This window comes from Cyanistes caeruleus, chromosome 1 (genome assembly GCF_971803275.1).
Source record: "Cyanistes caeruleus chromosome 1, bCyaCae1.hap1.1, whole genome shotgun sequence".
Classification (NCBI taxonomy): Eukaryota; Metazoa; Chordata; class Aves; order Passeriformes; family Paridae; genus Cyanistes; species Cyanistes caeruleus.
Window position 1 is genome coordinate 82,318,270 of NC_141701.1, and position 12,940 is coordinate 82,331,209.

Consider the following 12,940-nt stretch of genomic DNA (forward strand, 5'->3'; position numbering starts at 1 on the left):
AAGCTCCTGTGGGAATACTCTGCAAATATTCACTGAGTTCCTGACCTGTCATTGCTGAAAAAAAAATAAAATAATGAGGGAACTAGGGTAAGTTCAAAGAAGAGCAACCAGAATGATCTGCAGGCTGGAAAAACTCAGCTGTGGAAAGACTAATATGGCCAGATAATGGCAGTGGTACCTAAATGGGTTTTCAGGGTGATTTGCTCAAGTTCCCAAACATATGCAAAGCAGAATCCGGTTTCTTTACACTGCTTTGCCTCTTGTAGTATCATCAGAGTCCTTAAAAGAAGAATTTTTAAGAATTTAGAAGAACCAACACAGTGGTTCTGGGAAATAGATTGAAGACTTTCTTAAGGAACCTGTTCTCTACAAAAATCAGATTCATTTCCTGGTGTGCAACAAGCCAATAATTGCACACTCAAGAGAGACATTATTTATTTCGCAGTTGCACAAGCCTGGGTGCTTGGTGGTATTCCACAAATCAAGCACACAAGTTGTCAAATTTTTACTCTTTATTCATTTCAGCAAACAAAGGAATTAGTGTTCATTGGTGACAAGTTACATAGTTCTCTGTTAGTATCCTGTCTTCTATTGGTTAATGATTCTCTTGCTTCTCATGCTAATTAATCTTTATGCTCAGTCTTTCTCTTGAGTTGTTTGGTTCCTTGGGTCGGTGGTCATGATCTCTCCCTGCCAGAATTACCTTTAACCCAGTTGGAGCTGATTTCAGCACAATTGCTGAGTTAGCTTTTTCCTTACCTTGGGAGTTCTGCCAGTTGTCCTTGTGGCCTGCAAATTCTGCATTTGCTGTGTCCACTGTCAATGGAACATCCTTCTTCCCAAGCTCTGGTAAACTCCCCCTAGGTCCAAGATCACTGTAGCATGTCAGGCTCTAACCCTTAACAAGGCAATTCTCCCAGCAAGTAATTTGTTTTTCTAACACCTGGACATCATTTAGAGTGTGCTTGTTAGCTGTGGTCTCATGGATTAGATAGATCTCCCTTCTTGTTGACTAGTCTTGAGAGCACACAAAGATCAAATATTAAAGAACATCCTGCCTTACAAAAATTTTACATATTCCAAATTTTACAACAAGCCCAGCACCAGTTTCAGCTGTGCTGTGGACATGGTGCTGCAGCACTGTAGAAATTACAGCACAAGCAGCAAGATTGCTACCTGAATTTCTAGCGCTCAGGGTATTTAAATTACACTAAAAGCCTTGAAATAGTCCAGAAACAGGACACAAAGATGGCTTAGAGCCAGCACAGACCCATCCTTAAAACATACAGCATGCAAAAATTGTGAAAGGTGGGTAGAAGCAAGGGAAGAAGAAAGGAATAGAAAAAGAAAGTAAAACAAGATGACTAGATTTACTAGCAGGGAAAAAAAATCATAAAGGTCAAACCTAAGGCTGTGAAGATGCGAGAGGCGAATGGCAGGAAGCTTCGCTTCTTGCAACATTTGCCTTGAATCTTAAGGGGACACCGTGCAGCTGAATTGGAGAGGACTCTTGTCAGGTAAATAATAAACTAGCTGGCAATTTCCATCTTGTAATTTAATATATAGATGAAGAAAATGCAAAGCCTTATTTCAGGCTGTATTTAGGGAGTTGGGGGGGTGGGGGGAGAGATTGTAAAAACGCATGTGTGCAGAGGGGCTCCACGAGTCCCACAGCAAAATGTGAGATTTCAGCCCGTTCTGCGTTAAGGTTAGTCACAACCTCCTGAGTGGGGAGCCCTCTGGAAAGAGAGGGACCAAGCAAAGGCAGGCGCCTAGAAAGTGCCCCTCTGCTGCTTTCCATTCACATAGAAACCGCCACATGCGACCACGGAGTGTCATCTCCATTAATAATTCACCGAAATATCTTGATTCATCAAGTCCATGAACTTCCTGGGAAGTGTGGGAAAAGACCAGCGGGGCATCTCAGATATCGAGAGAAGGACTTAAGAGCAGCTCGGAGGATGAGAAGCCGCACAGCACAAACACACAACAGCTCCCAACAGCGGAGCGCGCCTCTGCCTCCTCTTATTCCCCCTCCCCCGATTTTATTCCGCTTTAGCTATCGCTACCAAGCGATTGGGAAGAAGCTGGCTGCTCTCCACCTCAAGCGCGGAGCTGCTCTCGGGGGGGAAGGGGGGGTCCCTGGCACAACCCTCCCCCTCTGCCCTCCCACCGCATTCAGTTGCAAATCCCTGCCCGCCCGGAGGAATCGGCTCCGCGCCCGCTCCGCGCCCCCCCGGCCCCAGTGCGGCAGCTCCGGTGGCCCCGGCAGCCGCAGCGCCGGCGCCAGGGGTGCGGGTGCGCGTATGTGCGGGTGTGTGTGCGCGCCTGCCAGGGAGCCAAGCCGAGAGGGAGGAGTTTGGCTTTTTTTTTTTTTTTTTTTTTTTTTCCCTCCCCCTCCTCCTTTCTTTTTTTTTTTTTTTTTTTTTTTTTTTTATTAATCAGGAGCAGTGAATGGAAACCAATCAGATAGAGAGCCCCCTCGGCTCGGGCTGCCTGCATGCCGGAGTTAAAAAGTGCTGCTGGCCGAGCGGGAGCCCTAGTGCGAGGCGGGGAGGCTGAGCGGCGGGAGAAGGGGCCGGGGAGCTGCGCTGCCGCGCCGCCGACCCGGGCGAGGCTCGGCCGCGTCGTCCCTGCGTGCCGGTAAGGAGATGCGGCTCTGCACCTCTGGAGGGGCAAGTTGTAGCTCTCACCAGCCAGCCGCCTTCTGCTTTTTTCCCCCCACCACCTTTTTCTTTCTTATTCTTTCTGCCGTGCTTGTTGGGAATGCTAATTAAGGGGGGTGGGGTGCGGACGGAGGAGGGGGACAGCACTTATTTTGCAAAGTTGGCAGCTGTCTTGCGGAGGGTCTGTCCCCGCCGCCGCGCCGGGGTGACCCCCTCCGGGGCTCCGCGCCCTGCCCGACGCTCAGGGGCGTGTGGGGACCACGTTTGGTGGCGGTGTAAGTCAGGCGAAAGGATGCGGCGTTGTCCTGGGGACTGTCATCGCCAGCAAGACACTTCGGGCGAGGAGAGGTGGTGAGAGCGGGAGAAGGGTCGTGTGTGCTTGGAAGAGAATAACAGTAATAATTAATAATAACAACGGCAAAAGGATTAATAGCTAGAAAGTAATATTTTTTAAAGTCTGTGTCGGTTTCTTGATACTGCCGAGTTGCTGTGAAATGAATACAGGGCAAAACCCTTCGGATCATGAGCGAAATCCGAGGCAAAGTGCAGAACTGAATGTAGAGCACAGTTGAAATGAGGCGCTCCCTCAGTGAAAAGAAGGGGGCAGAGCGAGCAGATCTGGGGACGTTACAGGAATTGACAAATGTGAAGTCTTTTATTTGATAAAAGAACGGGTTGGGGAGTACTGGAGGAGGTGGAAGTAAGAGGGTAGGCGTATAGGCGTTTTTACAGGAAAGAAGTTGGGTAATCGCAGAAAACATCACTGAATTCGGTGGTGTAGTAAATGTTTCTAAGGAGCTGGTAACATACTTTCTGTGTCAGCTAGGTTGAGCTATTTATGTATTCATATGTATGTAACACTACTTACATGCACACACAGGGAAAACAGTTTGCTTACTACATCTGTGTATTCTTATGCAAAAGGTTGAGTCAAGAGATAAGCAATAGCAGTAGAGGTCAGTGGCTGTGGAAAGGAGTCCTGTCACTGCTGCAATAAAATCCATATTTTACGGAGAGTTAAATGCAGTACTTTTTAAGTGCAAGTGGATGGTCACCTAAGTAACTCCTGATGACATTCAAGGTTCGGGAAGTTTAACGACCGAAATTACTGCCAGCACGATGGCACAGCCACTACTTTTATACAAATCGAGAAGATAGGGCACCTTTTTCCTTTTACTTGTGTTTGGTGGGGGATTTTAAAGTTCTGTTTGCAGTGCATGAGGGATTGAATAGCACAAATTACTTACAGAGTGTAAGGTCAGTCCTTTCTCCAAATTTACTGTTCTTCTAGCACAGCTGGAATAGAGAGTACAGTTCTTGTCTATTCAAAAATCTCTGAGGCTGGAATGTACATCCTACATGTGTACCTCATGAGCTACATGCATGAACATTAGCGCAAGGAGAACATTACAATCAAGAGCAAGGTTATTTCCATTCCCTTTTGTCACAGGACCGTGTGTAGTAGCATTCTGGAAATGACATAATTCCAAGGGAATAAAATTGCTTGATCGTGCAGACCTCTTTGGTTTTAATCAAAATAGACATAGCTCTCCCAGTCAAGATAAAGGCTTATCTCCTGTATTTGCTGGGCTGAAATCTCTATTATGCAGACAGTTCTTTGCAAAAGTACTTAAAACATTCCATAAAACTGATTAACATCTGTTCCTGAGTAATATAATGCTATGGGTAATGGTGCATCCCTATTCATTTCTTTTTTTCTAATTCCTGTTTAAAGGCAATAAGTTTGCATGTCACAGGAGAGTCGGGTAGGGCTCGGAGGCTTGTGATCAAGATTAAGTAGATTCCTTTATCATGGATATATACAGTTTTAAAGGCCTGGCAGCAATGACACAATTGGATAGCTCCTTTAAAGAGCCCAAACATGCTAATAAAGACTGAAATCCTGAATCTCTTTTCCCTCTCCTCTCAGATATTATCTGACACAGCACCAGTAAATATATAATCTTGTATGCTTCTGGCTTTCAGCTGCACCATAATCTTTCTGGACATATTTCTAGTGGTTTGCAGTTGACTTTTGAGCTGGGGGAGGGAAGAGAAAAGCAGCCAGTCTTTTCAGAATAACGTAATCAGAGCAGCAATACTTTTTTTTGCCTTTTTTTTTTTTTTTTCCCAGGGAAAATGGCATTGATTCAGTCCTGTTGTAGCTCTCTGCAATTATCCTTTGCAGTCATTTAAGTAACTGGGGTCCCCGTAGGGACTTATTAGTCCCTCTAGGTATTTTAGTTTTCACACCAGTTCACAGCTCTTGCATATCTCCATGCCAGCACTGTAAAGATTACATTTATAGACACGGTCATCATTCTCTAACCAAGTTGTTCAGCTAGAAATATGCATCTTAACTTCTGACTCTTCTCTCCCTCCTTCCCTCCCTTCTTCCTTTGCACAGCTCTTCCATGCAAACAGTAACCTGCCGCTCTTCCATAAAGTTTGCATTTTGCCATCTGCTGTTTCAATAATATTTAGTTGAGAGACTTCCTTCAAAGCAAAACATACACGTGTTAAAAAAATGTGGGTTTTTTTCCCTCCTGCTTTCTGCAGAAGATCTCAAAACTAATGTGAACTTGATAGAAGTTAGGACTGTGTCTGTGCTCTCACCAGCTGAGATCCTTCTCTAAATGAGCAGCCCTCTTCTCAAGGGCACATTGAGTTCCTCTGGGCAGGAGCCTTCTTCCAGACCGCTGTCCCCTCAAGTGTGCTACATCATTTTTGCTTTGACTGAAGAAGTTTTCAGCACACTGATATGCTGCTTATTAATAGAATCCTGCAGTATTTTGGGGTTTGGAAGGAATCACTGCTGGGTTTTCTAGTGGATGCTTGTTTGCTGTGTCAAGCAACATATCTGTAGTTAAATGAAATGATGGTCTCTGTCTCATGTTTAACTGAACTTTTCAGTGTGTCACCTGCCCTTTGTTGACTACTTTTAAATTGTGCTACCTTTCTAGTACAATCTTGCACCATTATGGCTCAAGATGTGCAGGAAATTACTTATGGATCTCCTTGGAAATGGTGGCTAATTACTAAAATGAAAGGTAGCTGAAATCTATAAAAAAGAGTGGGTAGAATGCATTTGAAGCAGCAGGCCCCACTGTGATGGTGCCTCATCTTACATAATGGTTACAATTCCTCTAGTGGCTCTGCTGCAATTATACCAGAATGAAGTCGAATTGGTTTTCAGTATCTTTTGATTATCATAAGCGTGTGGGAAAGGCTTTGCCTTGGAAGCTGGGTGTTAGGGAGACTTCTCCATTAACCCCTTGAAGACCTAGTAGGCTGCAGTAACTGTTCATGTGTCTTCAAATGCTTTGCATCCTTTGGGGTTTAGTCCTTTTTTTCATTTTCCTTTTTCCTATATAATTTCTTGGGTTCATAGCTCTTAGAACCAGGGCTGATAAATTCAGTTGTGATTATCCTGACTGACATGGTGGGGCCAAATTCAGGATCTTTTCAATGTAAATCTTTAAAATGAGTCCTCCATCCTGTGCACAAAGTGAAGAGTTCTGTGGCACATAGAGTGAATCTCTTCTGCTGGCTTTATGAAGGATTCAGTTTGCCATATAAACATCATTTTCAAGTTTAAATGTGTTCTGGTTGAGATAAAAATCCAGTAGCAGGTTTGCTCATGCTGCATGCTTAGTCATGGCAGACCTTTCCAAGGGGTCTGAAAAAAACTATGCTGTGTGAGGAAAAAGGTATGGCATCTTGCCTTGTTTCATTTGGGATGGGGAGAAATGAGATGTAGCGTGAACATTTAGTATTAAATGCAGCTTTTAGTTGTCTTTATTGCTTAAGAAAAGTTACTGGTCAGATTATTAGTCCCTGTTTTAAAATCACCCTTGAAGAATGCATAATTAATACAAAACATCAGCAGAAAAAGTCATCCTCTCTGAGTTGTGCTGTGAGTGTTGCTGCAGTGGAATTAGGTGAGGAAAGTGCTAGAAAAAAACATTTTGAAGCTTTGAGTGTGAGTACTTCATATCCAGTTGGGCTTTCTATGCCGTAAATCTCAGCCTAAGAACCACTTTTTGGTTCTTCCCCAGTGAATGGCTGGAAGTCCACCCAGGCTTAGGTTCCTAAGCTTCCCTAGGGCACTACTGTGTGTCCTAATCCTGATCACCCCATTTCAGGCAGGCTTATCCCCCTTTGTACCCATGACCATCTCCTTATTCCAGGTGGGGCTGGTTGCCACCATTGTCTTTCACTTAATTTATTTTCCTAATTGTGCATTTGGCACTGAATGGCCCAAACAAAGACTGTAAATATTTGAGTTTATGCTTTTGTTTGTTAGTTAACAAGAGCATTCCCAGAAGAAAATAGGATGACTGAATTTTGGGAGTGTTTATAGAGTGGTGTGAATTAATGTTACCAGTTGGTACGTCCAGTCTCATGGAGCTGACTGCTCCTTGAGTATTTTTCTCTCTCAAACAAACCAGAAAGGATAGTTTCCTCTGCAGCGGCAACCCTCTGAGCAGCAGTGAGGATCAATGCTGATGGGGAGAGGTGAGGGGAGCCTGTGAGCCCTGTCAGGATGGAAAAGGCTCAATTGGCATGGTGTCCTTCCAGAGTTAGGATGCTGGACCTCCAAAAGGAGTCTTTAAGCAAAAAAATGATTGCTTTACTGTGATGGTGCCAGAGCACTTGATAGCACCATGCTGAAACATCCAAGACAGAGCGATCTTTCTTCACACCCAGCCACAAGACAACCTCTCCATACCCTCCTCTGCACCAGGCACACAAAGTGCATATACATTTCCATCTGGTCTCATTCAAGAGCACTGCCAGCCTTGCTATGTTTTAAGTAACCTGTTCAATAATGGCTTTATTCTGGCACTGTGGGCAAATATTTTATGGGTTAATTAGCCTGTCTTGTCAGGATATGCGTATATATTTATATATAGTCAGAAAATGCTTAATTCTAGCCAGAATGTGACTATTAGATTTCATTTGCAGCATAAATACCCATTGTACCCCTCAGCTCTTCCCTAGTGACACACTGCAGTGCACAGAGGAGAGCACTTTATGAATGAGATCCGTCCTGTACTATCTGGGTACCGTAATTCCTCTCAGCTAAACTAATTTCATTATCGTGCTGCAATGTTTACGGCTGCCTCTGAGATAATAGGTAGTGTATCTTTCCAGCATTCCCACTTCTGCATCTAATCACAGAGCCGGAGCAGGAGGACCTAGGAGAAGGGTCAGCAGGAATTGAAAATTAGCACAAAAATTAAACACTAGTCAAGTTTCCCCAGGTACTGCAGGTTCGTGCCTGTCTGGTAGAAAGCAGAGCTGCCTGTTCCCTCATTGCAATTGTCAGCTAATAGCTTCTATAAGCACAAAGGCTGCTTAATCAACACGATCATTAGCATGTAGCTCTGCTTTGTTGTGAGGGTAACACCAAACTCAAAAGAGAATACTTGCCTCTGATGCTAACTCCACTTAGCACTGAAGGTCACGGTGATCCAGACTTGCATGAGAGGCTGTGGAGTGGTGGCAGAACCACTTGTGCCTGTGGGCCCCAGCTGGCACTGCAGTACTGGGACCAGCCTTCCTACTGACCTCTCACTCCAGGGAAAACCCTCTCTCTTAGAAAGACGTGTCCTTCTCCCTCATCCTCTTAGATCCAATACCATAGCAAAAAATAATTAAAAGCACGGTTGCTTTTAGTTTTGCCCTGAGGACTCAGGTGAAATCTGTTTCCTGACTGAATTGATTCGCTTTGAGTGCCTGTTGGTTTGTAACTTTAGGGTGTCATTAGTCTGGCAATCATTATTTGACAAAAGTATCCTCATGGACAAATAGGAAATGATACAGCTCGCAGTAGTCAGCAAACCCCTCTCCCAAGAACCCACAGATACTCTGTGGACATTTGGGAGTCTCACTTCAAGTAAGGGACAAGGTGAAGTTCATTGACATGGGGCCTTCACTCAGAAGCTGTTCAAGTATTCCACAATTCCACATCTTCACCACTTGGCCCCTCTGTGAGGCTGGCCTGTATAATTGGCTGTGTTTTACAGTGGGGGAAGCGAATCACCGCGGAGGTGAGTGACTTGCCCAAGGTCACAGAAGGAGATCATAGCACAGCAGGGATGCTGAACCAGGCTCTTATAGCAAGTACAGCTTGCAGTCAACCCACCTGCCTCTCTCCTGCTCTCTTTACTTGTTGTAGCTGATCAAAGAATGGATGAGGGGCGAAGAGTCAGATTTGGGTCTCTTCTTTTCATCCAAAAGAAAGCCAATTATTTTTCTCAAGGACTCCTTGCATCTGCTTTGACACTCTCTCCCCAAAGGATTTTTCTGGATGTTTTTTGCTTGCTTGTTCAGCCATGTTTTCTGTGGAGGGGAAGGGGGAAGCTGGGTAGCTCCAGAGCTGTCTGAGACAAGACTGAGTATCTTATTCCCAGGAGAAAGTAATCTGAGCTGTCCCCAAGCAAGGCGGCAATGACCTTACTCTCTGCATTGGCCGAGTTGGACTGGCCACAGAGTTTCTTTACCCTTCCCTGCCTCATACATTCCCACCTACTTATGCCTGTGGGAGAGAAGGGGATAAAAAACAAAATCTCATAAAAGGCTGCCTATTCTGCATGCTGCTCCCTGTGGTTTGGGGCAGCCAGAGGTCATGCCACACTATCTCTTGTTCATGTTCATGCCTGCATGAATTCATTTCAAAGCACCCCTGCTTTGTAAACATCTAAGGAGTAGTATTCCTAGCACATAGATATGAAGGTGAGTCAAAGGGAAGTTACTTGAATAAGGACATGGTGTACACCAATACCCCTGACACGGGTATTGATCTTAGTGTAAATAAAATAGAGAGAGAAGTAGAAAAAGACTCATAAAAAAGACACATTAAATTTACAAGTTATGTGGCCAGTTTAGATCGAAGTAGTACCAGGTCCTGAGCTCTGTACCACCTACTATGACCTAATGCTTTTGGAGCTGGCCTGACAAACTGATCAAGCTCTACAAGAATTCAGGAGAACCTATTTCCTCACTTTCATAGTGTGGAGAGTGCCCTGGCAGATCACAGAGCAGGAATATATAGAGGTAGAATCTCTTTCAGGGAGCAAATTTCTTTTGTGAAATTGGTGCTCAATTTAGCTGTCAAGGCTGAAAGGGAAAAAGATGCAGAAGCAACTCTTAAGTCCACCAGCCACATCCCTTTAAGCAATTCATGCTGTGCCAACCAGTTTTATAAAACCCTGTATTTCATCTAAACTCCATATAAGTCTAAATAATATGAATGCTCTTCTATGATGTTTTCCTTCTCACTGCTGATAATTACCAAGTTATTTCTGCCATAAACAAAGCATGTTCTTCTCTCTGACTTACACCTGGTCCCAGAGGAGTTTACTTTTAAAAGTACCAATAAACTGCACTGAAGTTCACCAGCCTGTTTGAATACTTAAGTGTCGTTCTGGATCAAGATGTCAGGCTTTGTAATAAAGTGTTTACAAATTTGCAGTTATTTTCATGGTGACCACAACATGACCACCAAATGTTGGGATAATTTGTATCCCTAAATAATAGACTATGCAAAATGGGGATGGAAAGAAAAACTGTGTAAGGAATAACCGTCATTTCCCATTGATGCCACTTCAACAGTATAGCCCTGGATCATCTGTACAGTGTGGAGAAGGATTCTCTGCTGTCTGCCAGCTCCCATCAGCAGTTGCAGAGGGGATAGAGAGGACTGGACTGAGATTTTCGCTTCCTGGCTGTTTCTGCTGGCATGTAATGGGAACATCCTTCCTTTGTGCAAGTGTCACTGTGTGTTGCATCTCTAAAACCAATTCTTAGCTCAGATTCTTCCTCCTGGTGCTTGTGTCTCCAAGTCATCTGCACTTAAGAGGAAGCAGAGCATAAGCATCTGAAGAGAAAAGCTGGCCCAGTGTATCATATTTATTAATATTTACAGCTATCAGCACAATTCTGCAGACAATCTAATCTCAGGCAGCTTTGAAATTCTGTGCTTTTCAGGACGATGTTTCCCATCAGAAACAGAAGTGTGCACTCTGACTTATAGGAAGGATTTCTGTTCTCTTGGGAAAAAAAACAAACTCAACAAAACAACACAAAAATAGGCTCCCACTTTTCTCAGCACATAATTTATATTGCTATTAAATGAAATGTATTACCATATTGTAACATGTAAGGGGCTCTTTTGCAGTATTTCTGAAGCAGCTCCTCATTAATCCACTGTAATTCATTTGTCAGATATCTCAAAGCTACTTGATATCGGAGTTACTTTAAAGTATGACAGAGTTTTCCTTAGCATCAGGTTGTAATTTCAACCAGGCTGGTAAATGGGAGGTCAGAGGCTGGTTGCTGCAAATCTAGAAGGTTAAAATAGGCTGCACATCCTTCTTCCCTGTTGCAATAACATCCTGAGTCCTGGATGAGCAAAAGTAAATACTGGAATTATTTAGGAAAAACAGTTTTCTTCCTCTTGGAATAGTCACTTAACATTGCGTGTTTTGTGTTTATTACAAAAGTATTTATATTTGTCAAGCTAGCATTAAAACCAGCCTTCATGTGCTGCAGACACCTCAGGCTCAGATTTAGTTTCGAGCCCTGACCCGAGCAAGTATCTGTTTCATCTCGGAGGCTGTGGGTCTCTACAGACAGAGCTGCTGGAGCTGTGGCGGTGCCTGGGGGGGTTGCAGTGTTAACAACAGATATCCTGACATGGGCAGGCAGGCATCCCAGCACTAGGAGCAGCCAGAAAACTTACTTCTGAAGGCTGAACTGAGCAAGGCAAGTGCAGAAAGTAGCATGTATGAGCAACTGCAGCTTCAGTGGGTGTCTGACTGGGACCAGCTTGGTGCAATCCAAAACACCAGAGGTCTTTTGTTAAGTCCCAGAATTAGTGTGCTTTGCTGCTGGTGATAAAACGTACCAGATTATGGCAGCAGCAGCAGTTTCCAGCACTGGGAATGGTGGGGTCAGCATAATCAGGAGATATTCAGCCAGATGGTGCTCAAGTCCTATTCTTCACTTTCTTCAAATCTGATTTGGTGGAATGTTTGTTACTTTTTTATATACACTGCTGATGGTAGTGCAGGATTCATGCATATTGCAGCTTTATTTCCAGAATATGTTGCATTAACGAGGACATGTTTTCAGATACCACCTGACTTTCCAAATTCTCCTTCCCTTACAGATTTCTCTTCTTCCATAGGAATGTTTCATGATCATGTTCATCTGTTGTTTTATAAAATAATAATTCTTTGCTCAGCTCTGTGTGTATTCTAATCATAGAATGTTTTAGGTTAGAAAAGACCGCTAAGATCACCAAGTCCAAGAGTTAACCCAGCACTGTCAAGTCCATCACTAAACCATGTCTCTAGTGCCATGTTGCCTCTGGAAGGACAAGGCACACCAGGAAGCCAATAGTTCAGAAGACTTCAGTGTGTTGGAAGTAGGTGTTTGTCATCATGTAGTAGGGATAAATGATGCCCCCCATCACGATGTTGGATTAGCTTGCTCTTGCAATTGCTGTTTTACCACAGACTCCAATCTGCCCAAAACAAAACGACTGAGGAGAATTCATATGCAAACTGGGATAGGATAAATTATGACAGCACGTTCCGAGTTGGAAGGGATCCATAAGGATCTTCAAGTCCAGCTCTTAAGTGAATGGCCCATACAGGGATTGAACCTGCAACCGTGGCATTATTAACACCATGCTCCAACCAAATAATTGAACTGAGCCATTAGAAATAAGTTGCTAATGTAAGCGAGATTAACTTGATGTGCTGCCTGAAATGAGATGTTAGAGATGATAGGCAAGAGAGAAAACTTTTCATTTAGATGGAAACAGGACTGATTAATTAAGCAGTAACGAACAGGGAACCTTGCCTTGAATTGATATGAGGCTTGCAGTGCTAATTTAACACGAAATACAGCTCCCAATTTGTTATTAAATTAAAATGGCTTTTAAAATTGTTTCCTTTTTTTTTTTCCTTTTCTGCTTCTGTGTGGCAAAATGATTATTCTGGCTAGTTAGAGAAACCAATCAGAGCAGCAGAAAGTGTGGGTTGAAAGAGGAAAGATTGTTCTGTTGTGTAATTAAGAAATATACACTAATATCCATGACATCATGAATAAGCACTTCAAAGTAGTAAGTATGCTCTGTATTGCATATTAAATGAAACAATTAGTATGCTAACAAGCTGCTCTGGACATACACTAAAAAGACATCACACTTCAGGAAATGACTGTTTCTTATTTTTCACTCCAAAGATCTGCTCACCTGA

The 12,940-nt window shown here is 43.5% G+C and overlaps 1 protein-coding gene and 1 long non-coding RNA gene across 3 annotated transcripts in view; one reads left to right on the plus strand and one right to left on the minus strand.

The window, feature by feature from the left end:
* Positions 1-894, minus strand: part of LOC147655659 (uncharacterized) — a 101,903-nt gene extending 101,009 nt beyond the window's left edge. Inside the window, exon 1 of the long non-coding RNA XR_015289638.1 lies at positions 760-894. This is a non-coding gene — a long non-coding RNA (uncharacterized LOC147655659). The remainder of the gene's footprint in view (positions 1-759) is intronic.
* Positions 895-2,364: 1,470 nt separating this feature from the next.
* LOC111923875 (cadherin-6) overlaps positions 2,365-12,940 on the plus strand; it is a 103,174-nt gene continuing 92,598 nt past the window's right edge. Inside the window, exon 1 of one of the 2 annotated variants that reach the window (XM_086898958.1) lies at positions 2,365-2,643. The gene's annotated coding sequence lies outside the window, so the exon portion shown is untranslated. The remainder of the gene's footprint in view (positions 2,644-12,940) is intronic. The other variant, XM_086898950.1, reaches the window with a different exon arrangement.